At 33.3% G+C, this 23,174-nt stretch overlaps 1 protein-coding gene across 13 annotated transcripts in view; it reads right to left on the bottom strand.

Annotated features, from left to right (window-relative positions):
• Positions 1-23,174, bottom strand: part of CCDC169 (coiled-coil domain containing 169) — a 129,225-nt gene that overhangs the window by 63,855 nt on the left and 42,196 nt on the right. For 4 of the 13 annotated variants that reach the window (XR_007952030.1, XR_007952033.1, XR_007952031.1 and 1 more), the window contains exon 7: positions 12,506-12,720. The exons of 6 other annotated variants lie outside the window; for them this stretch is intronic. The gene's annotated coding sequence lies outside the window, so the exon portion shown is untranslated. Of the gene's footprint in view, positions 1-2,129; positions 2,251-3,158; positions 3,195-12,505; positions 12,721-23,174 lie in introns of all 13 variants that reach the window. 3 more of the 13 variants (XR_007952028.1, XR_007952029.1, XR_007952027.1) reach the window with 1 other exon arrangement.

Below are 23,174 nucleotides of genomic sequence, written 5' to 3'. Positions count from 1 at the left end.
TCTCATCTCTTTGGTTTAGTGATTTTTCTTTGCAATTTCCTCGTTTCATTCATTTATGCTGCTCCTTAACAAATGAAGGTTTTTCTCTACTTCCTTAGAAATTTTATCTTCTTTGTTTCAACATTTGAGTCCATCTTTTTTTTTTTAATATATTTAAGGAACACCTTCAATTTCTGTGTTGATCCCAGACATTGTTATTAAAATCCCAATATCACACTTCTAGGAAGGAGACCAATCCATACTTTATGCTTAGGTTGACTATAGCAGAAATATGAGGTTTATATGCTTCTTATTGAAAGTGAGGTCCTCAATCTTCTCATTCTTGTTAGTCGCTATCTTAGAGAACTTAATATATTATCACCCTGAGAATTTAGATGCTTTTTTTTTTGAGCAACTACATCAGCTATTTGGCTCATGATAAGATCCCCAGATCTTTTTTATAAAATGGTTGTTTTCACATTTCTAAAATGTACATTTGATTCCATTCTGCATTTGTTTGGCTGATTTTTTTAATACAAATGTAGAATGTTATTTATTTCTATGGAATGTATTCTTATTAGATTTAGCCTATGGTTTTAATCTATAGAGACTTTTATAAATCTTTATTCTGCCATTTAAGACATTAACTATCCATTCCACATTCATATCATTTATAAATTTGTCTGATCTCTCCTCAGTACCTTCACTCACCAAATCAACAACCTAGGAATAAAGAGGTGCCCTAAGTACAAAATTCAAGTTTTTTCATAATTGTAGTTCTGACCCCACTATTTAACTCCTAAATCTCTGATTTGCTTAAAGAGTATGGAAAATATTTAGCCCAACCCACATTGTGGTTTAAGCCAAACAACACAAAGGGCAAGAACATCATTTAGGAGGCAAAACACAGGGATTCTTTCAGAAGGCCAGTTACAGAGGGCTGAGTCAAGGGGGTGGTAGTAAGATGGCAGGGAGGAGACATCTTTTTCTGAGCTTTCCTCATGTCCCTCAAATTAACAAATCCAGCCTCTGAACTGGTTTTGGAGTGACAGAAGTCACAAATATTTGGAGTGGTAAGTGGTGGAAAGCAGATTGTACTGAAAAAAGAGGAAAGTGGAGGTAAAAAGAGGGAAATTACATCTCATGAAGAGGCCAAGGAGACCTATTATAATTGAGGGAAGGGAGGGGGGATCATTGTGTGAATCTTACTCTCATCAGATTTGGCTCAAAGAGAGAATATCAGACATATTTGGTTTCACAGAGAAATTTGTCTTAATTTATAGAAAAGTAGAAGGGGGGAAGGGGAAAAGAAAGGAGAAGGCTAATAGAAGGGAAAAGAAAAGTAGGGGAAAGGTATGAGAATGAGGGAGGGGCTGTAAAGGAGGAGGGCTGTTTGAGGGAAGGAGTAATCAGAATCAAAATACTGGGGAGGAGGAAAGAGAAAGGAAAAAGAAAAGCATAACTTGGGGAAAATAAGATGGTGGGAACTGCAAAATTAATTATTTTAACTGTGAATTTGAATAGGGTGAACTCTCCCATAAAGCGGGAGTGGATAGCAGACTGGGTTAAAAGCCAGAATCCTACAATATGTTGTTTACAAGAAACACATTTAAAGCATAATGATACATACAGAATAAAGGTAAAAGGCTGGACCAGAATTTATTATGCTTCAGGTGAAGTAAAAAAAAAAAAAAAAAAAAAGCAAGGTAGCCCTCCTGATTTTAGATCAAGCAAAAGCAAAAATTTATCTAATTAAAAGAAATAAGGAAGGAAACTACATTTTATTAAAAGGTACCATAGATAATGAAGAATATCAATAGTAAACATATATACACCAAGTGGTGTAGCATCTAAATTCCTAGAGGAGAAGTTAAGTGAGCTGCAAGAATTAGATAGCAAAACTATAATAGTGTGGGATATCTCAACCTTGCTCTCTCAGAACTAGATAAATCGAACCACAAAATAAATAAGAAAGAAGTTAAGAAGGTAAATAGAATTTTAGAAAAGTTAGGTATGATAGATCTTTGTGGAGAAAATTGAATGGAGACAGAAAGGAGTTATTATAATTATAGCGTAGGTCGGAGCTGTGATAAAGAAGGGTTAGGCTTCAGATGCTAATTAGGAAACTGAGTTGTAGTGTTGATTCATACTCAGGGTTTTTTGGAGTATCATGTTAGTGGGATGAGCATGGAAGTTGATACGAGGATTTTTAGCATTGTAGTAGGTTGAGGTTTTGAATGTAGTCGTTTTTTTCTCAGCAGTCCATGGAAGCTATTTAAAAATTGACCATATGTTAGGACATAAAGATCTCAAAATCAAATGCAGAAAAGTAAAAATAGTAAATGAATAATTTTAAAGATCATGATGCAATAAAAATTACATTCAATAAAAGATCAGGGATAGACCAAAAAATAATTGGAAACTAAATAATCTAATCCTAAAGAATGAATGAGTGAAACAAAAAATCATAGACACAATCAGTAATTTCATTCAAGAGATTGACAATAATGAGACAATATACCAAAATTTTGGGGATATAGCCAAAGCAGTAATTTGGGGAAATTTTATATCTCTTGATGCTTATTTGCATAAAATAGAGAAAGAGAAAATCAATGAACTGGGGGCTTGCAACTAAAAAAGCTAGAAAAAGAACAAATTAAAAACCCCAAATAAATTAACAAATTTGAAATTCTGAAAATAAAAGGGGAAATTAATAAAACTGAAAATAAGAAAACTATTGCATTAATAAATAAAACTAAGAGAGTTGGTTTTATGACCAAAAAAAACCCCAACAACTTTAGACAATTTGCTTAAAAAAAGGAAAGAAGAAATTCAAATTGTTAGTATCAAAAATAAAAAAGAAGAACTTTCCACCAATGAAGAGGAAATTAAAGCATTAATCAGGAGTAATTTTGCCCAACTATAGTTAATAAATTTGATAATCTAAGTGAAATGGAGGAATACCTACAAAAATATAGATTGCCCAGGTTAACAGAAGAGGAAATAAATTATTTTAATAGTCACATTTTAGAAAAAGAAATAGAACACACTAGTAATTCCCTAAGAAAAAAATCTCCAGGACCAGATGGATTTACATGTGAATTCTACCAGACATTTAAAGAACAATTAATTCCAATACTATATAAACTATGAAAAAATAGGGAAAGAAGGACTCCTACCAAATTCCTTTTATGACACAGATATGGTGCTGATACCTAAACCAGGCGGGGTGAAAACAGAGAAAGAAAATTACAAACCAATTTCCATAATGAATATTGATGCATAAATCTTAAATAAAATATTAGCTAAGAGATTACAGAAAATCATCCCCAGGATAATACACCATGACCAAGTAGGATTTGTACCAAGAATGCAGGACTGGTTCAATATTAGGAAAACTATTAGCATAATCAATAACCAAATTAATAAAAATCATATGATCATCTCAACAGAGGCAGAAAAAGCATTTGATAAAAATCCAACATCCATTCCTATTAAAAACACTTGAGAGCATATGAATAATTGGGTTTTTCCTTAAAATAGTCATAGCATCTATTTAAAACCATCAATAAGTATCATATGTAATTGGGGATAAACTGGAACCTTTCCCAATAAGATCAGGAGTGAAACAAGGTTGCCCACTATCACCATTACTATTCAATATTGTATTAGAAATGTTGATTTCGGCAATAAAAGTTGAGAAAGAGATTAAAGGAATTAGAGTAGGTAATGAGGTAATTCCAAATTATTACTCTTTGCTGATAATATGATAGTATACTTAGAGAACCCCAGAGATTCTACTAAAAAGCTATTAGAAACAATCCACACCTTTAGCAAAATTGCAGGATACAAAATAAACCCACATAAATCTTCAGCATTCTTATATATCAATAACAAAATCCAACAGTTAGAGATACAAAGAGAAATTCCATTTAAAGTAATTGCCGATAGTATAAAATATTTGGGAATCTATCTGCCAAGAGAAAGTCAGGAACTATATGAGCAAAAAACTACAAAACACTTTCCACAAAAATAAAGTTAGACCTAACCAAATGGAAAAATATTAAATGCTCTTGGATAGGTAGAGCGAACATAATAAAGATGACAATACTACATTAGTTTACATTACAATACCTTAATTTAATGTATTTATTTAATGCTATACCAATCAGATTCCCCAAAAAACTATTGTAATAATCTAGAAAAAATAACAAAATTCATCTGTAAGAACAAAAGGTCAAGACTTTCAAGGGAACTAATGAAAAAAAAAATCAAATGAAGGTGGCCTAGCTGTACCCAGATCTAAAACTATATTATAAAACAGTGGTCACCAAAACCATTTGGTATTGGCTAAGAAATAGACTAATTGATCAGTGGAATAGATTAGGTTCACAGGACAAAATAGTCAATAACTCTAATAATCTAGTGTTTGACAAACCCAAAGACCCCAGCTTTTGGGATAAGAACTCACTATTTGACAAAAATTGCTGGGAAAATTGGAAATTAGTATGTCAGAAACTAGGCACTGACCCACACTTAACACGATACATCAAGATAAGGATATCAAAATGAGTTCAGGATCTAGGGATAAAGAATGAGATTATAAATAAATTAGAAGAACATAGGATAGTTTACCTCTCAGACCTATGGAGGAGGAAGGAATTTGTGGCCAAAGAAGAGCTAGAGATCATTATTGATCACAAAATAGAAAACTTTGATTATATCAAATTAAAAAGCTTTTGTACAAACAAAACTAATGCAGACAAGATTAGAAGGGAAACAATAAACTGGGAAAACATCTTTACAATCAAAGGTGCTGATAAAGGCCTCATTTCTAAAATATAGAGAGAATTGACTCTAATTTATAAGAAATCCAGCCATTCTCCAATTGAAAAATGGTCAAAGGATATGAACAGACAATTCTCAGATGAAGACATTGAAACTATTTCTAGCCATATGAAAATATGCTCCAAATCATTATTAATCAGAAAAATGCAAATTAAGACAACTCTGAGATACTACTACACACCTATCAGATTGGTTAGGATGACAGAAAAAGATAATGCTGAATGTTGGAGGGGGTGTGGGAAAACTGGGACACTGATTTGTGAATTGTGAACGAATCTAACTATTCTGGAGAGCAATTTGGAACTATGCTCAAAAAAGTTATCAAACTGTACATACCTTTTGATCCAGAAGTGTTACTACTGGGCTTATATCCCAGAGAGATCTTAAAGAAGGGAAAGGGACCTGTATGTGCAAAAATGTTTGTGGCAGCCCTTTTTGTAGTGGCCAGAAACTGGAAATGGAATGGATGCTCATCAATTGGAGAATGGCTGAATAAGTTGTGGCATATGAATGTTATGGAATGTTATTGTTCTGTAAGAAATGAGCAGCAGGATGATTTCAGACATATCTGGAGAGACTTACATGAACCGCTGCTGAGTGAAGTGAGCAGGACCCAGGAGATCATTATACACTTCAACAATACTATATGATGATCAATTCTGATGGACATGTCTCTCTTCAACAATGAGATGAACCAAATCAATTCCATTTGTTCAATAATGAAGCTACACTCAGTGAAAGAACTATGGGAAATGAGTATAAACCATAACATAGCATTTCCACTCTCTCTGTTTTTGTTTACTTGCATTTTTGATTTCCTTCTCAGGTTATTTTTACCTTATGTCTTAATCTGATTTTTCTTGTGCAGCAAAATAACTATGGATATGTAAATATATATTGTATTTAACATATACTTTAACATATTGAACATGTAAGGGTCTACTTGCCATCTAGGGGAGGGGGGTGGAGAAGGAGGGAAAAAGTTGGAACAGATGGTTTTGCAAGGATCAATGCTGAAAAATTACCCATGCATATATCTTGTAAATAAAAAGCTATAATAAAAAAATATATATATTTTAATAATAAAAAATGTTAGCTTTGGCAATAAAAGAAGAAAAAGAGATTAAAGGAATTAGAATAGGCAATGGGAAACCAAATCATCATTCTTTGCAGATGATATGATGGTATACTTAGAGAACCCTAAAGAATCAACTAAAAAACTACTAGAAACAATCCACAACTTTAGTAAAATTGCAAGATACAAAATAAATCCACAGAAATCATCAGCATTTTTATATATCACCAACAAAGTCCAGCAGCAAGAGATACAAAGAGCAATTCCATTTAAAATAACTGTTGATAATATAAAATATTTTGGAGTCTACCTGCCAAGGGAAAGTCAGGATCTATATGAACGCAACTACAAAACATTTTCTACACAATACCAGATCTAAACAATTGGAAAAATATCAAGTGCTCATGAATAGGCCAAGTGAATATAACGACAATACTATTTAAATTAGTCTATTTATTCAATGCCATACCAATCAAACTCCCAACAAATTATTTTACAGATCTAGAAAAAATAATAAAGTTACCTGGAAGAACAAAAGGTCAAGAATCTCAAGGGAATCAATGAAAAAAAATGCCAATGAAGGTGGCTTAACTATGTCAGACCTAAAACTATATTATAAAGCAGTGGTCATCAAAACCATTTGGTACTGGTTAAGAAAGAGAGAAGTCAATCAGTGGATTCACAGGACAAAATAGTCAATGATTATAGCAAAAACCAGACTTTTGGGTTAAGGACTCACTGACAAGAACTGCTGGAAAAATTGGAAACTAGTATGGCAGAAACTAGGCACTGATCCACACCTAACACCATATACCACCAAGAGAAGGTCCATGATTTAGACATAGAGTGATGTTATAAACAAATTAGAAGAATATAGGATAGTTTACCTCTCAGATCTATGGAGAGGGAAGGAATTTGTGGCCAAAGAAGAGCTGTAACTCATTACTGAACACCAAATAGATAATTTTGATTATATTAAGTTGAAAAGTTTTTGTACCAACAAAACTAATGCAGACAAGATTAGAAGGGAAGCAATAAACTGGAAAAACATTTTTACACTTAAGGGTTCTGAATAGGTCTCATTTCTAAAATTATAGAGAATGACTCAACTTTGTAAGAATTCAAGCCATTCTCCAATTGATAAATGGTCAAAGGATATAAATAGGCAATTTTCAGATGAAGAAATTGAAACCATTTCTAGCCATATGAAAAGGTGTTCTAAATAAATCACTATTGATCAGAGAAGTGAAAATTAAGACAATTAAGGTACCACTACAAACCTTTCAGATTGGCTAAGATGACAGGAAAAGATAATGATGAATGTTGGAGGGGATGTGGGAAAACTGGGACAATAATACATTATTGGTGGAGTTGTGAACTGATCCAACCATTCTGGAGAGCAATTTGGAACCATGCTCAAAGAGCTATCAAACTGTGCATACTCTTTGACCCAGCAGTGTTTCCATCGTGCTTATATCCCAAGAGATCTTAAAGGAGGGAAAGGGACCTACATATGCAAAAATGTTTGTGACAGTCCTCTTTGTAGTGGCAAGAAACTGGAAACTGAGTGGATGCCCATCAGTTGGAGCATGGCTGAATAAGTTATGGTATATGAATGTTATGGGATATTATTATTTAGTAAGAAATGATCAGCAGGATGGTTTCAGAGGGGTCTGGAGAGACTTACATGAATGGGTGCTAAGTGAAAGAAGCAGAATCAGGAGATCGTTATGCACAACAACTAGGTTTTACAAAGATCAATTCTTATGGATGTGGTTCTTCTCAACAATTAAATGATTCAGTGGATGCCCATCAATTGGAGATTGGCTGAGTACATTATGGTATATGAATGTTGTGGAATATTATTGTTCTGTAAGAAATGACCAGCAGGATGAATACAGAGAGGATTAGAAAGACTTACATGAATTGATGCTAAGTGAAATGAGCAGAACCAGGAGATCAGTATATACTTCAACAACAATACTATATGAGAATCAATTCTGATGGAAGTAGCTATCTTTGGCAATGAGAGGATCCAATTCTGTCCCAATTGATCAGTAATGAACAGAACCAGCTATACCCAGCGAAAGAAGACTGGGAAATGAGTATGGACTGCTTGCATTTTTGTTTTTTTTTTCCCAGGTTATTTTTACCTTTCTAAATTTGATTTTTCTTGTGCAATAAGAGAACTGTAGGGAAGGAAGAGGAAAGGAAGGGAAAAGTTGGCACAGAAGTATTTGTAAGGGTCAGTGTTGAAAAATTACCCATGCATATGTTTTGTCAATAAAAAGCTATAATAAAAAAAGAAAAGAGCCACATCTATCAGAGTTGATCATCACATTAAAAAAAATAATTGGATGATTCAGATCAGTTCCAATAATCTTGTGATGATGAGAATCATCTACACCCAGAGAGAGTTCCATGGGAACTGAGTAGGAATCACAATATACCATTTTAACTTCTTTTTTTGTTGCTTGAATTTTATTTTTCATTTATTTTTCCTTTTTGATCAGATTTTTTCTTGTACAGCAAGATAATCATATAAATATGTATGACTATATTAAATTTAAATATATTTCTACCATGTTTTATACACACACACACACACACACACACACACGTAAAAAGAACAAAAAAAAAAGCAGGCCACATATTAATATAATCAAAAACATTGCACTGATGTTAAGGGACAAGTCGATTCTCTGAGAGCCTCCACAACTGTGGATCATAATATCTGAATGAGTTGCAGGGCAGCCTTTGCTGAGGCAGGTGTTGTGGACTGGAAATGAGATAAATTGGAGGCAAAGGGAAGAGAAGAGACTTCAGACAATGCAACGGCCCCTCAGTCAGAGAGGTCAGACAACACAACTGCCTCTCAGTCTCCTTGTATCATTCTCTCACAAGAGAAGATCCATTCTGGGTTGGATCTTCAGCAGCCACTGTCAGATGGCTCCTGTGTATCCCAATATCTCTCCCGTGTATTACAACACACTGAGACATGCTAGTATCTTGTTGAAAAAAAGACATCTACTCTAGATTTACGGTGGAACAAAGAGAAGACAGAGAATGGACTATGGCTAAAACCTCAGTGGAGCCATCAGGTTACAGAACCCAAACCTAAGAATTCCTCCATAGGTTAAGGGCCTAATCTTAGCCACTGTATCCAGGACCAATCAAGACCTTCCTATTACATCCAAGAGTATGAGAACCTACATGAATCTTAACAAAGTCCCAATATAGTAATTGAAGCTGGAGATAGAGGGGAAAGAAAAAGAAAAACACATTAAAGAAATATTATGAACTGAGATAAACCCAAGAAGTAGAAACCTGGAAGAAGAAAGTAACTCCACTACTCCAAGGAGAAACTAAAAAAAAAATAAATAAAAAATAAAAATCTAGGAACCAGTTTCAGGATTTTCTGTAGTTTTTTCGTGGATATTTCATGGATAGACTTGAGTCAAAATCTTATCATAGATCGTTAAAAATAATACTCATAGGTAACTATGGCTCTCCAATGCTCCTTAGTTTTTGATTGGTTGTTGGTTTTATGCTTTTACTTTTTTTTTTTTTAGTAATCAAATTAGAAATTCTCCTCCCCTGTCTATTAACTTACCTTCTTTGCTATCACTTTAGTCACTGATTAAAATATTAAGATGAATCTTTCACACTTCCAAGCTTTAATCTACACTACTACTTTTGACCTCAACAGCCAACTGAATTGTCCTCTACAAAGCTACCAATTATAATAATGACAAGCATTCATATAATGTTTTAAAGTCTGCAAAGGGCTTTATGAGTATCTCATTTTATCTCTTGATAACCAAAACTCATTCTTTTTGACTTCTCCAGTTACTGTTAACTACCATTTTATCCTAGAGACCCTCTCCTTTCTATATTTTTATGACACTTGTCTCTTGTGGTTCTCCTCCTGTATTTTAGTGTGCCTCCCTCAAAGCTCCCACATACCAAGTAAATACCCTGAGGGAAAAGCATATCCCAGTGTATCTTAGGACAATGTATAGTCCCTGAATACTATTTCTGTCTCTAATCCCTCCCATTTTATCTCTACAAGTCAGAGTTGCTTCAGAAGTATTGGAAAATGTCTGAAAATTACTCCACAGCTTCAGGATTAACTTTAATTTTCATTAATGTTCAGGGGGTATTGAGTTAGAACCTCATCAGATTTAGTTAGGCATTACTTAAATGTATTTATAGAACTTTTCCCATCCCTTTTAATCTGGTTGCTTGCTAATTAGGTAGAATCAGTATCTTCCTTTCATCTTCCTATCTTTTCAGGCAACAAAAATATAGATCCTTTCTGGTATCAGATTCACAAAGAAAATATAGATTGGTAAACTGAGGTAAACTTATTTCAATTCTCATGTTGTTGCCTGATACAAAATCTTGGACATTCAAGCTATTGCAGTTTTTGAGGGACCAACTGAGCTGCTGCAGAACAGAGACTCAGCAAGATTGAACAGTAATTGCTAACAGTTCTATAGTACTTTAAAGTTTTAAAAGAACTTATCATTATCTGAAACTTGGTTAACAATTCTGTGAGTTAGCTATATAACAGGTATTATTATACCCATTTTATAAATAAGAAAACTAAGGGTCCCAAAAGTTTAAGGGACAAACTAAGGGTCCCAAAAGTTTAAGGGACATGCTTATGGTCCCACGGTTTCCAAGTGAAAAGAAACTCAGGTCTGGATGACTCCAAGTCTAGCATGGTTTTCACTATTGCGCAGTAATTATTAGGAATTATTTGAAAATGACTGCAATACAAAATATTTATAAATTAATTTGTACAAATGTTATAAATATTATCCATGTAAATCTTTTGCATAATAAATTTTATTTTGGTGTGCTCTCTTTTTAATATATATATACATACATATATATATATATATGTATGTATATACATACATATATATATGTATGTATGTGTATATATATATAAACACACACAAACACACACACACACATACACACACAATTCTGGCCTTGAAAATATTCAAATAAACTTCAGAATTTCTTAGTATTCATTTTAGTATCTTATAACACAGATTTGGGAAGTCTCTAAAATATTTCATTGGAAGAGATTAAGGAGGAAGAGATAGTTTCCATAAGAAAGAATCTTTTAAATCTACTTAATCTGTATCTAATACAAAAAGGTTAATTTTTTCTGCCAGTTGCACAATTCAGAAATAAAAAAAATGTCTTTGTAACCAAAGCAAAGTACCTTTCTATTAGGCATGTTGTGGTTCAACATATGGTAGAAAAGTGTTTCAGTCTGTCTTCTGCCATTTTATGTGTGTGTGTAAATTGCATATTTCTTTGCCTGACATTTCAGGAAGCCCATGATCTGGTGCCATCTTCCTTTTCTAATCTTATATTTCTTTTCTCCATCCACTCTGTAATTTGGCCACACTGGGATACTCTGGTCTCTTAACAAACCCAGTTCTGCACTTTTAAGCCTTGTCTTATAGTTTCCTATCCCTGAACACCCTTTATTTCCCCATGCTATCTGTGAAATTACCACTCATCTTTAAAGTATTATTGAAATTCTCCATAAAACCTTGTTGTGTTGGTAATGTCTTTTGGAACCTTAGACCTCACTTTAGTTTCACACAATTCTCACGAATTTGTCAGGTTTTCATGGATTATGGTACATAAAAACTGTGCATGTCTAATTTCTCCAGTAGACAGTAAGTTTTAAGAGGCCTGGAACTTGTGTTTTGTGTTACCTCCAGCATCTAGTACAATGTTTTACACTCAGAAAGTACTTAATTACATCATAGGCCTGTGATGCAAACTTTTAATGTTACTATAAAAATGAAAGCTATTTTTAATATACAGTATTCAAAAAAGTCTTAATGTAATTTTAAGCCATTAAAGCTTAAAACCACATTAAGATTTTGGGGACAGTATTTATTGGTTAAATTGAATTTGTTGAATTATTATTTAAGTATAAACTCAAGACACTGGTCAACTGGTCTTGTTAATGAAAGTCAAAAACATTCAAACACAAATTCTGCCACTGCATACTATTGTACTAGTTAGTAGATACAACAAAGCAAACTGCAGCCACAGAAACAAATATCAGGAAAATAGAGCCTATTGTTTTGAATATATTGTATAGCAGTGGTTTATGTATTCGGATGTGATCTGAATTTTTTTTTTTTTAGTTTTGACAGCACCAAAATATTTGACATATTTGGGATTTGTTTCAAAATATTCTTTATATTGGATATTCTTCATTTTTGTCATTTTTATTTTTATTTTTCATTGGGAGGCTGTATCACTTAAATGCAATTATATTTGATGAATAAACATCTGTTCAACAGTTTTCTATAAGAGTAATATAATTTTCTTCCATGATTAACATATAGATGAATAAAACATTTAACAGTTAATGTGCCTGATTAATATTTTTACAGAAAAGAGTAAAGACTCCCATAAGCCCACAGAAGGAACCTTTATAGGTTTACATAAGGAAAAGTGACCTTTGATGTGATTACAGCCCTGTGACTAAGAGTAACTTGGCTGCAGCTCTCAACCGGGTTTGGCTTTAGGCATGATAAACTGGGGTTGGCAACTTACATGGGGGGGCAGCAGCCACTACTGCATCCTGTTAGGATCATTTCTTGTAATGTAGAAAAGACTGCTGCTGGTGACTGTGGACACTGCTGGTTCTAGGGGGATCAAATTTTCCTTTCAAACCGGGCAAAAGCCTTATTTGAATGAAGAATGTGAGATGAAACAAAGTGAGATTTTCCTCTCCTCTGGACTGAAGAGGGTCTCTTCCTTATGCAACCCTGAGAGCAAAAGGGAAAAGTGGGCTTATCATTACATTATCAGCTTATTTTAAAACAGCTAATCTCTGGGGGGTGAGGGTGGGGGAGAACAAGAAAGTCTAATTTGCATGAGATCCATGAATTGTGCTTTTCCTGGTTATATAACCTCTTCTTCCTTCCCTCCCTCCCAGGCAAAACCTAAAAATATACATCTTCTACACCAGTGCACTACTAATTTTTTTTTTTTTTTACTGTGTACCCTAACAGTAAAGTTTTTTAAGTACACATCTCTAATATAGGCTTTGCCAAAAGCCTTCTCTCTCTTAAAGGGCTTAACAACTTAAAGGTGTCCTAATATTTCCAGGACAGTCTCTGTATATGTATAATTTACTTATAAATTATACACATAATATTATGCTAATATATTAGGTATATTATAAAACAAACACTAAAATAATTTAAAAGAATATCATCAAAAAGAATTAAACATTTTAAAAAATAATTTTTATTTCTTAATGGTATAAAACATTTTGCTCACTAAATATTTTAAGTATTCAATAAATTTTAGAAAGCAATATAATTGAATATGGTTCATTATTTTTTTAAAAAAAGTTTGCCTTAACACTTTGTGATACAGTGAGTTAAAGTCTGGTTTTGTCTGAGTCTAGTTTATTTTGATCCTTGGGATTTAGGTGGAAAAAGATACTTCACAAAGATATTTAGATTCAGATTTAAAAAGTGCATCACTGGCTATCCTTACTTAGTCATGTAATTCATTTTTCAATCCTATTAACTGATGGTTCAATATTTTTTGTTGAAATTGAACAAGTAAATCTTCATCTTTCCTATCAATTGTGCAAATTAACTGGAAGGTATTACATTTTTAAGTGAGTTCAAAACCTATGAAGGTCTCTGGAATACTTTTAAAATAAGTTAGAAGATTCTTTATCCAAGTTTTTTTTATAGATAATTATATAAAAGTTTTAAAGGTAACTTTTTTTTATAACAAATGTTTAGTTTTAAATATCTTGGTAATCATGATGGTTCCATACTATAATTAGATAATAAGGTAAAATATATACATAAGGAAAGGTTCCTTTATAATTACAATGGATCTAAATCCAAATATAAAGCATCTTGATAATTTTGGAGAGCTTTGCCCAATTTTTTATCATATTTTATAAGAATGTCATTGTTTTTGCCCCTGCAATTTGGCTGTTTATGAGATTGTAATAGGTATAAAAGTGCCAGCTCTTCCATTTTTCTTGGTTTTTACTTGTGCTTGTATTATTTACATTATTAATATTCTCTTCAAATCTTTGCAGAGATCTTGTTAATGCACTTGTTCATTTTGTTAAAATTAGCTTAGTTAAAATTAGATAACATAAACAATAAATCCACTTAACAAAGCTCACATAAATAGCAATAGATCAAAATACATTGAAATATAGTACACATGTGGTCACTGAAAGTATATAGCTTTTATTCCTTCCTCAAGGTATTGTATATGAAATATAACTGCGTCTGAAATATGAGTGCCAGCATCAATCTACATTTAAATATTAGTTTAGCTTGTATTTTAAAATAAAAAGTTCTACTTTCATACAATAACTCTCATATTTTCTTCTTCATTCCCTGATGCCAATTCCCTAGTTCAAGTCCTCATGATGTCTGAGCATCTGCAATAGCTTCCTGCTATTCCTTGTTCTCTGCCTCTTATCCCTCTACTCCAATCCATATCCTATGCAATTGCCTAAATGGTTTTCCTAAAGCGTTAAGTCTAATCATGTTATTCCTTTACTCCATAAACTCTTATGTCTCCATATTAAATCCAGAGCAATCAAATATAAATTTCCCATTTTGGCATTTTTTAAAGCCCTTCACAACTTGCTCTAATAAACTTTTTTAGCTGATGCATTAATCTCTTTTGTACACATTAAGATCCAGTCACATTGGTCTTTTTGTAATTGCTCTTTCATCTCTGTTTACTTCTTGTCTGTCCCCCATATGTGAACGGTATTCCCTTCTCACTGCTGCTGCTTTGAATCCTTTCCTTCTTTCAAAACTCATCCCAAGAGCCACATTTGGCATCAGTGTTCAAAATCTGGAATTCTTGGCCCTCAATGATTAATAGATAAATTTCCAGGGGTTCATGAACTTGGATGAGAAAAACACATCTTTATTTTTATTTATTAACTTTGGTTTCCTTAGAAACCCTATGTATTTTATTTTTTGTGTTTAAAAACATTCTTAGAAGGGTCCATAAGTTTTGCCAGAGTGCCGAAAGGTTCTATTACAGAAAAAAGTTAAGAATCCTTGTTCTACATGAAACCTTTGTAGATTGTTCCATCCCCAACCCTCACTGCTCATATCTTTCTACCTAAAATTTGAGCTTATATTTTTTTTAGCATTTTTCCCTTTTTGCAATTATATATGTTATTTCCAACAGAACATAAGATACTTGAGGGCAATAATTGCTTTATTTTTATCTTTGTGCTCTGGTACCTTAAGTACCAAGATTCCAAGTCATGATACAATAGAAATATGGAACTTCAATTATTTAGGTATTAGTTGGAACTCTATCAGTAGAATAGCTAATAACTTCTTGATTTTTATAATAATCAAAAGAAAAGTTTTTCTAGAGCTAATCTCTCCAAAAAGGGATGGAAACCTTGCAAAGAAATTACTATTCCATATTAGAGTTTATGGTAAAGGACAAAAGTAAATATCTTAGGCAAATCACTTAATCTCTGACCTTCAATTCCTCATATTTAAAAAGAGAGATGAATTAAATGACCACCTTTAAAAAGCTTCCTTCCGGCTTTAAATATATGATCCTGGATAAAGAACTAATCAAGTAATGCAAAATTTTTTAAAAAGAAACTGAAGCAGGATGCAGAAAGTGAGTACAAAAAGTATGGTTTAGTCTGGTTAAAAAAAAAAAATTTCAGAAGTACAAAAGCTCAGAATGACCAGAGGTTGGCAAGAAAAATGAAAAACAAAAGGGTTAGGAGTATTTTTCCCAAACTAAAATGAGGGAAAAAAGCATAACCAAAGAAATGCTTGTGATAGATAGGACAATAATAATGGAAAACAGAGTGGACATATTGCTGCTCAATGCTTATTTCGTTTTTGTTTATGCTTCCAAGGAGAAGGATTTTTTCCACTGGAGAAACAGATCAAATATGGTTAATATGCAGTTGATACCATATCTGTGAAAAATATGGAAAATAGCATGTATGTATTCAGTATTTCTTCACTTTGTAGAAGCTATTGATTTTTAATGAAATTGAATAAAATATTCAATATACAAATAAAACTATGCCTTCAGCTCATTGTATCATGAAACTAAGATTGTGTTGTAAATTTTTTGAGAAATGAAATACTGAAGAATATTCCTATCAGGCATACCTATTACCTATATAAAAAAAAGAAAAATCCAATAACTGGAGCCATGAAGATACATAGAGTTGGATTTGCAGTTAAAAGATTTTTGTTCATTAAAAATTGACTAGATGAAAGATGGAAAAAAATGACCAAAAAATTTTTATAACAAATTGGGATAGTAGAACCACTTTTGTTCTCGAATATCACAGTCTCGATATGCTAATAAAGAAAGTGAAAGTAGCACTGAAAAAAAAAATGGTCTAATACAGATGAGCTCCATACTGAAAGTGATGAGCTCCATGCTGAAGATGATAAGTTTTCAGTACCTTGAGAAATTGAGGGAAAATGTATCTGATGGAGGGAAAAAGTATCTGATGGAAGGGAAGAAACCAAAAAAGTGTGAAAAAACTCAGACACAATTATTAATCCTCCCCAAAGGAGAAAATACAAATAACAACTAACCCTTATGCCTACTTTCACATCTTTATAAGATTTTATGGGTATAATCAATAAATATCCAGATCATCTTTGATTAGGATACAGGTAGGGGAATAGGCAGGATTTTACAAGAAATTATTTCATAATAGACCAAATCTCTACCTTTACACAACTGACTAAAAGATTCAGAGAATACAAGAGCCTACCTTATTGTAGGATTTTATTGCTCCTTTAACAAAGTTATTTCCCATGCATAAGCCAAAATTATATAAGATTTCTTAAAATATTAATGTAAGAGATAACTTTGTTCAACTAATCTTTAGTAATTAATAGGCAGTGAGATACTGAACAAAAAGACCTAATCTTAGTCTGTGGAGATCAATTACAGAGATCAAGAAAAAAAGATCCCTACAGATTGTGATGTTCTCCAAATATTCCTGTTCATATATGATATCCTCCTGATTATATCAAGCCCCAGAACACTGAAGCATACCCTAAATGATATCCATAATCATGCCGAAATAAGGTCTAACTGTTCTCACAGGCAAATGAATGGTTTAAGAAAGTTCATTGTCCAATTTAATGCTACGTAGTTGAACCAACCACGTAGGCAGCTCAATCATCAGTATTTCTTTTGGATAGTCATCAAAAATGGACAAGGAATTGGCTCCAATTTGACAAGGGAAAGAGTGTAGAGCTTGGATTGCCTTTGAGAAATTGCAAAGTTTTTTTAGTGAGCCTAGAGCTTCCACTTGAAGGAAAGAGTCATATTTTTAAATAATAACCCATCTTTTAAAAATAACATTCTTTTGGTTATATTGTTCTTAACTATGAAACACAACAGTCTCCAAAGAAATGAACTGAAGATCTTTCAAAATTGTAATGTTACAATCTCTAATATTATTCAATAATATCTACTAATATTCACAACTAATAAAAATAGTGAAGGTAAGAATCCTTATTTTATACCTGTTTTTAGTGGGAATGTATCCAATATGTCTACTATTACATTAGCTCTTGACTTATGGAAAAGATTTTTAATTATGCTAAGAAAAAATGAGAGATCTAATGGACTCAAAAATATACATTTTTAGATAAATCCCCTGTGTTGATTTGTTTTGCTGTACTATACATACTTATTACAAGTGAGGCTTTTGTTATTGGTGGAAGATTAGTGGGGAAAGCTTTGACTGGACCTGTGATCAACAGTTTCCTATTTGTATAGAGAACTCATGGTTGAAGAAACTCCCAATACTAAAGCAGATGTTCTTTCATCTTCTCTACAACTCAAATTTTAGGTACCAGAGTGCTAAGAAATAAAATAACTTGCCTAGGGACACAAAGTCAATTTGTGTCAGTGGTGGGATCTAAACACACGTTTTCCCAATTTCAAGGTCACCTTTCTATGGACATTAATAAAACATTTTAATGCACAGAAGAAAACATTAAGTGCAGAAGGGAACATAAACATGGAAACATTTTGACTTGTTAATATACATACATACATATGTATGTATGTGTATATATGTATATGTGTGTGTTTCTTTTAAAAAAGTGACTGTAACAAATTCAGTTTCTTATGTCAATCTTTTTCTAGGTTCATCTTTGTATACTGAAATGCTTGTGTGTGCTGATGGTTTGACTCACAATAAAAAAAAAAAGTTAAAAATCCTTCTACACTTAATCTTTTTAGTGTTTTTTTAAAATTATCAATGCATAGTGTTTTTTTTAAAGCTTTTTCTGTATCTATTGACATACAGTAATTTTTTTGAAGTTTTCATTTTTGTTTTGTGTTTTTATTAGAAGGGAGATTTTTGAAATAGATCTGTAATTTAATTAGTATAATCAAGGAAACTCAGTGAAGAAATATTCTTTCCCAATGGAGATTTATAATGCCTTCTATAACTTACATAGTCTTAGAGTTGCCTTGGAAAACTGAGAGGTTAAATGGTTTGCCCAAGGTCACATACTATGGTTCAGAATTAAGACTTCAATCTTGGTCTTTCTGATTCTAAGTATGTCCTCTATCCAATATGACATTTTACCTCACTTTTTTGGATATGTGTTCCATATTTTTAAAAATGTTTATATTTCTTATTCAGGAGGACAAAGGGAAGACACCTGGACAGCAGATGTGTATTATGATAAATTCTGTTTCTCAAATTTGCGTAGGCTTAAAAGCGTCCAAGGGGCCCTTAGAAGTCATTTAATTGATCCATTGAGCTAAGATAAATCTATGATGCTATTAAGTATGTCTAATTACCTTACACTGAAGACTTTTTATTCCTATGAAAATTTCATTTTTAATCAGGGGTTTTTAGGTTGGAGTTTATCTATGAGCATGTTACTTTTAAAAATATATATTGATAACTATACTTCAATGTATTTGTTTCCTTTGTAACCTTATATAATTTTATGCATTTAAAAACATTATTCTGAGAAAGGGGGTCCATAGTATTTGCAGATTGCCAAAGGGTTTGTGACATTTAAAAAAAAAGTTAAGAATCTCTTCTAAATTCATCATAAATCTGTAGTTTGTCTTTAGTTCTTCCTTTTGATATACCTAATGCCCTCATAATAGTGTTGATAAATGAATCTAGGTAATGAATTAAGGTATATGGTTTCTACTTGTCCTTTGCTATGTCTGTCAACTTAGTTTGTCCAATAATTGGGAGACAAAGGGAATCTTATCTGTGTAATTTTAATTTGGAGGAAGCAGCCATGATTAAGGAGATAGAAGATGAAGTGCAGGAGAGACCAGTTGGCTTGGGTTATGAGTCCAGAGGTCTACATGGTTGAGAATGAAAGAATGTCCACCTCAATAAAATTTAAAGCTGATAAAATTTCATGTCTATAAGGATCCTCTAGAGGAATGAGCTAGAACAAGTGTAAAAAAACTGATATAATCTGACCATATATACCCATTTTCCTAATTTTAACTGCCTTTTTTAGCCTCCTCCCAATTGCAGGGGCTATTTTTTTTTAATAAAGCTGCATAGCCTCTCCATTACTAAATATACAAAAGTTTTCCATTGATCTGCTAATTTGTGGATCCTATGAAAGCTAAGATTTCTTAATAAGACTCTTGTCACCTTGTTAAAGGACCTGACAATGAATGTGAGCATTATATTGCTATTTATTTCTTTTAGCATTCTTCCTGGTTTAAGATTTAGCTAAGAGGTAAGCTTCTTTCCCCTGATTGGATCACTACCAGGGACTTGACATAGTTCAGTGAAACTATGCCCAAGATGGACATTCATAATGAAGAATTCTGACAAAAGATGATTCACTGGAGAAGGAAATAACTACTCCAGGGTCTTTGTCAAGAAAACCCCATATGGGGTCATGAAGAGTCTGGCACAATGACTGAACAACAACAACAGAACTTCTTTTAGTTTCTTAACTGAGAAACATACTGATCATGAGTATGTGTTGTGTCTATCTTCAAACTCCAAAACAAAGAATGATGGGTAGGTGTGGCTCAGGCCCAAACATCAGCAGCTAGGAACCACTGATAGCATTCTTGGAAGGATGTATGTATATACAAGGAAAGTTTTAAACTAGTCTCACTCAATGTCCTTAACACCTTCATCAGGAAATAATTGGAATGTTTATTCTGGATCCCTGGAGGGTCAGTGTTATCTTAGACTTCCTGATGCCAGACAAAGCTAAAACTGCAGGAGGCAGGTGTCTATCTTTAAAATCTTATTTGCAATTGTTTTCTAGTAATATTCAAATAGCTTTTTTTGTTAATATACTTTAGGGCCATTGCTGGCTCCTGGTTTTCCTCCCTACCTATCAGATCATTCCTCCTCAGTCTCTTTTGTTGAGTTCTCATTCAGATCACAACTTCTAATCATAGGAATCTCTAATGTTTTGTTATGGATCCTCTGTTCTTCTCATCAGCTCCTATGGATTTAATTATCTCTATGCTAATGATTCTTAGATCTACCTATCATGCCCCAACATCTCTGCTGATCTCTGGCTTCACATTTCCAACTATCTTTCAGGCATATCAAATTAGATATCCAGTAGAACATCTTAAATTCAATATATCCAAAACTGAATTCATTATCTTTTCCCTTAAAACTTGTACTCTTCCAAACTTCCTTTGTCCTGTAGAAATTACCATCAGAATTTCTCCTGAGTCTCCCAGACTTGCAACCTAGGTTTCATCCTCAGCTCCTTACTATCTCCCAACCCCTATATCCAATCTGTTGCCAAGGCTAGTAGAGTTTACCTTTATAACCTTGAATATGAGCTCTATTCTTCTCCTCTGATACTGTCACCACCTTGATATAGGTCCTCATCACCTCATACTTAGACTACTGCAATAACTTCATGGTTGGTCTATTTGCCACAAGTCTCTCCCCAATCCCATCCATCCTCTATTCAGCCACCAGAGTTATCTTCCTAATAGCATAGGTCCAAAACTGTGATCCTCCTACTCAACAAACTCTCATGCTTTCCTATCACTTCCAGAATCAAATACAAAATCCTCTATTAAGTATAGAGAAACTTTCATAATTTAGCCCTCCCCCCACTTTTCAAGTCTTTGGACCTCACCCCTACTTCACACATTTTTCAATTGAGTGACACAGACATTTCACATTTTGATGCTGGGCATTTTTTCTAGCTGTCCTTCATGCCTAGAATGCTTTATCTCTTCATTTCTGCTTTTTGGTTTCTTCTATATTCCAAGTAATGTCCCATTCTTCTTTCTAAATCCCTCTTAATTATTCCCTTGGCTAATTATTTCCTATTCATGCTGTATCTATTCTAGTTTGTATATGTTTCTTTGCCTGTTGTCTCCTTCACTGGATTGTGAATTTCTTGAAGGAAGGCACTGTCTTTTGTCTTTCTTCAGTGCTTAGCAGAGTGTCTAGCACATAGTACACACTTAATAAATGCATACTATCAACCATAGTTGATATACATAAGTATATCATATATACTTAAGTATAACTTAAGTATAAGTATATAACTTAAGTATAACTATACATAAGTATAACCATAAGTGAGATGTTTGGCTATCAATTCATTCTCAAATGGATATCTAGAAATGGAAAGAACTGGAGAATGGTTTCATGTATATAATAGCAGGTAATTTTTGAAGATCTTGATTTCCTTCTTAGAAAGGGAAGGTCTCTCCCAATCTGCAATTCCTTCTATTATAGACTTAAATAGCATGAAAGCACATTCCAGGAATTGACTGTTCTGAGATTATGTATATCAACTATAGTTGATAGTATGTCCCCTTATCATATCATCTATTGTGCCTGACCAAGCCTCAGGCTTGGATTCCTCCAACCATCTGCTTTTATTCCTACACAAGTGTTGCTGAATAAAGATAGAGAAAAATCACAGAAATATTCTGACTAGGTCCACCACAAATTTATATTACACAACCTCAACTGGACCCTTCATTGATCGTAGGCAATTGTTTTATATCTCTTATAAACTCATTATCCACTCTTCATAGAAGTTCTTCCAACCTTTTCATCCCTCCTCAAATGTCCCATAGCTTCTTCTCATCCTACCCTTTCTGCTGAGAATCTTGCCTCATATATTATAGGAAAAATGAGGCAATGTACTGTGAGCTCCATCTTCTCCCCTCTTCCTTATCTCATATTATTTAAATACCTTCTATTTTCCTTTACTCCTATCTCACATGAATAGGTGACTTCACTCATTATCAAAGCAAACCTCACCCCTCATAAGCAATCCCATTCCAAACCATCTCTTTCAATAGACTGCCTCCTCTGTTATCCCTACTCTATCACTTATCTTCACTGGAACCTTCTCTACTGCCTGTAACCATATTCATATCTCCCCCATCTTCCTTCCATTTCCACAAACTATCATCAATATCCCTTTTGCTCCATGTAGCTAAACTCTTTGAGAAACCCTGTCTATTCTCTCTCCTCTCTCTTCTCTTCTGTCTCTGTCTCTGTCTGATTCTCACATATCCTGGCTTCAAACTCATCATTTCACTGAAACTTTGTTCTCCAAACTAAATCCAATAGTCTTATTTTCAATCTGCATTTTCTGGACCTCTGTACAGATTTTAGCACTATTTCTCACTCGCTTCTCTTTGATGCTCTCTTCTTTAGATTTTTGGACACCACTCTTTCTCATTTTTCCCCTACCTATGTGCTCCTTCTCCATCTCCTGTGCTAGATTCTAATCTAAGATTAAACCCTATAAGCCTTCAGAATCTTATTCTGGGATCTCTTCCCTTTTTTCCTCTCTACTCTAAATCTACTTATTCTGTCTAACTTCTCTGATGATCTCCAGTATTACATTTCCAGTTGCTTTTCAAACATCTCAAATTGAATGTTCAGTTGACATCTTAATTCAACGTATCTAAAATTGAAATTGTTATTTCCCTTCTCTAAACTTTTCTATTACTATAGAGGGCAGCACCATTCTCTCAGTCCAACAGGCTTGCAACCTTGGTTCTGTAGATTTCAACTGTGGAACATCTCTTGCACATTCCCCCTTTTTTCCTCTGCTACTGCTACCACCATATTTCCCCTTCCATTCAGCTGTCAAAGTGTTTTTCCCAAGGTAGAGGTCTCAAAACATCACTCCCTACTAAATAAACCATAGTGCCTATCTAGGATCTTCAGGATTAAATAATAAAATCT

This window comes from Antechinus flavipes, chromosome 3 (assembly GCF_016432865.1).
Source record: "Antechinus flavipes isolate AdamAnt ecotype Samford, QLD, Australia chromosome 3, AdamAnt_v2, whole genome shotgun sequence".
In the NCBI taxonomy this organism is placed as follows: Eukaryota; Metazoa; Chordata; class Mammalia; order Dasyuromorphia; family Dasyuridae; genus Antechinus; species Antechinus flavipes.
This window is presented reverse-complemented; position numbering and strand designations above follow the sequence as displayed.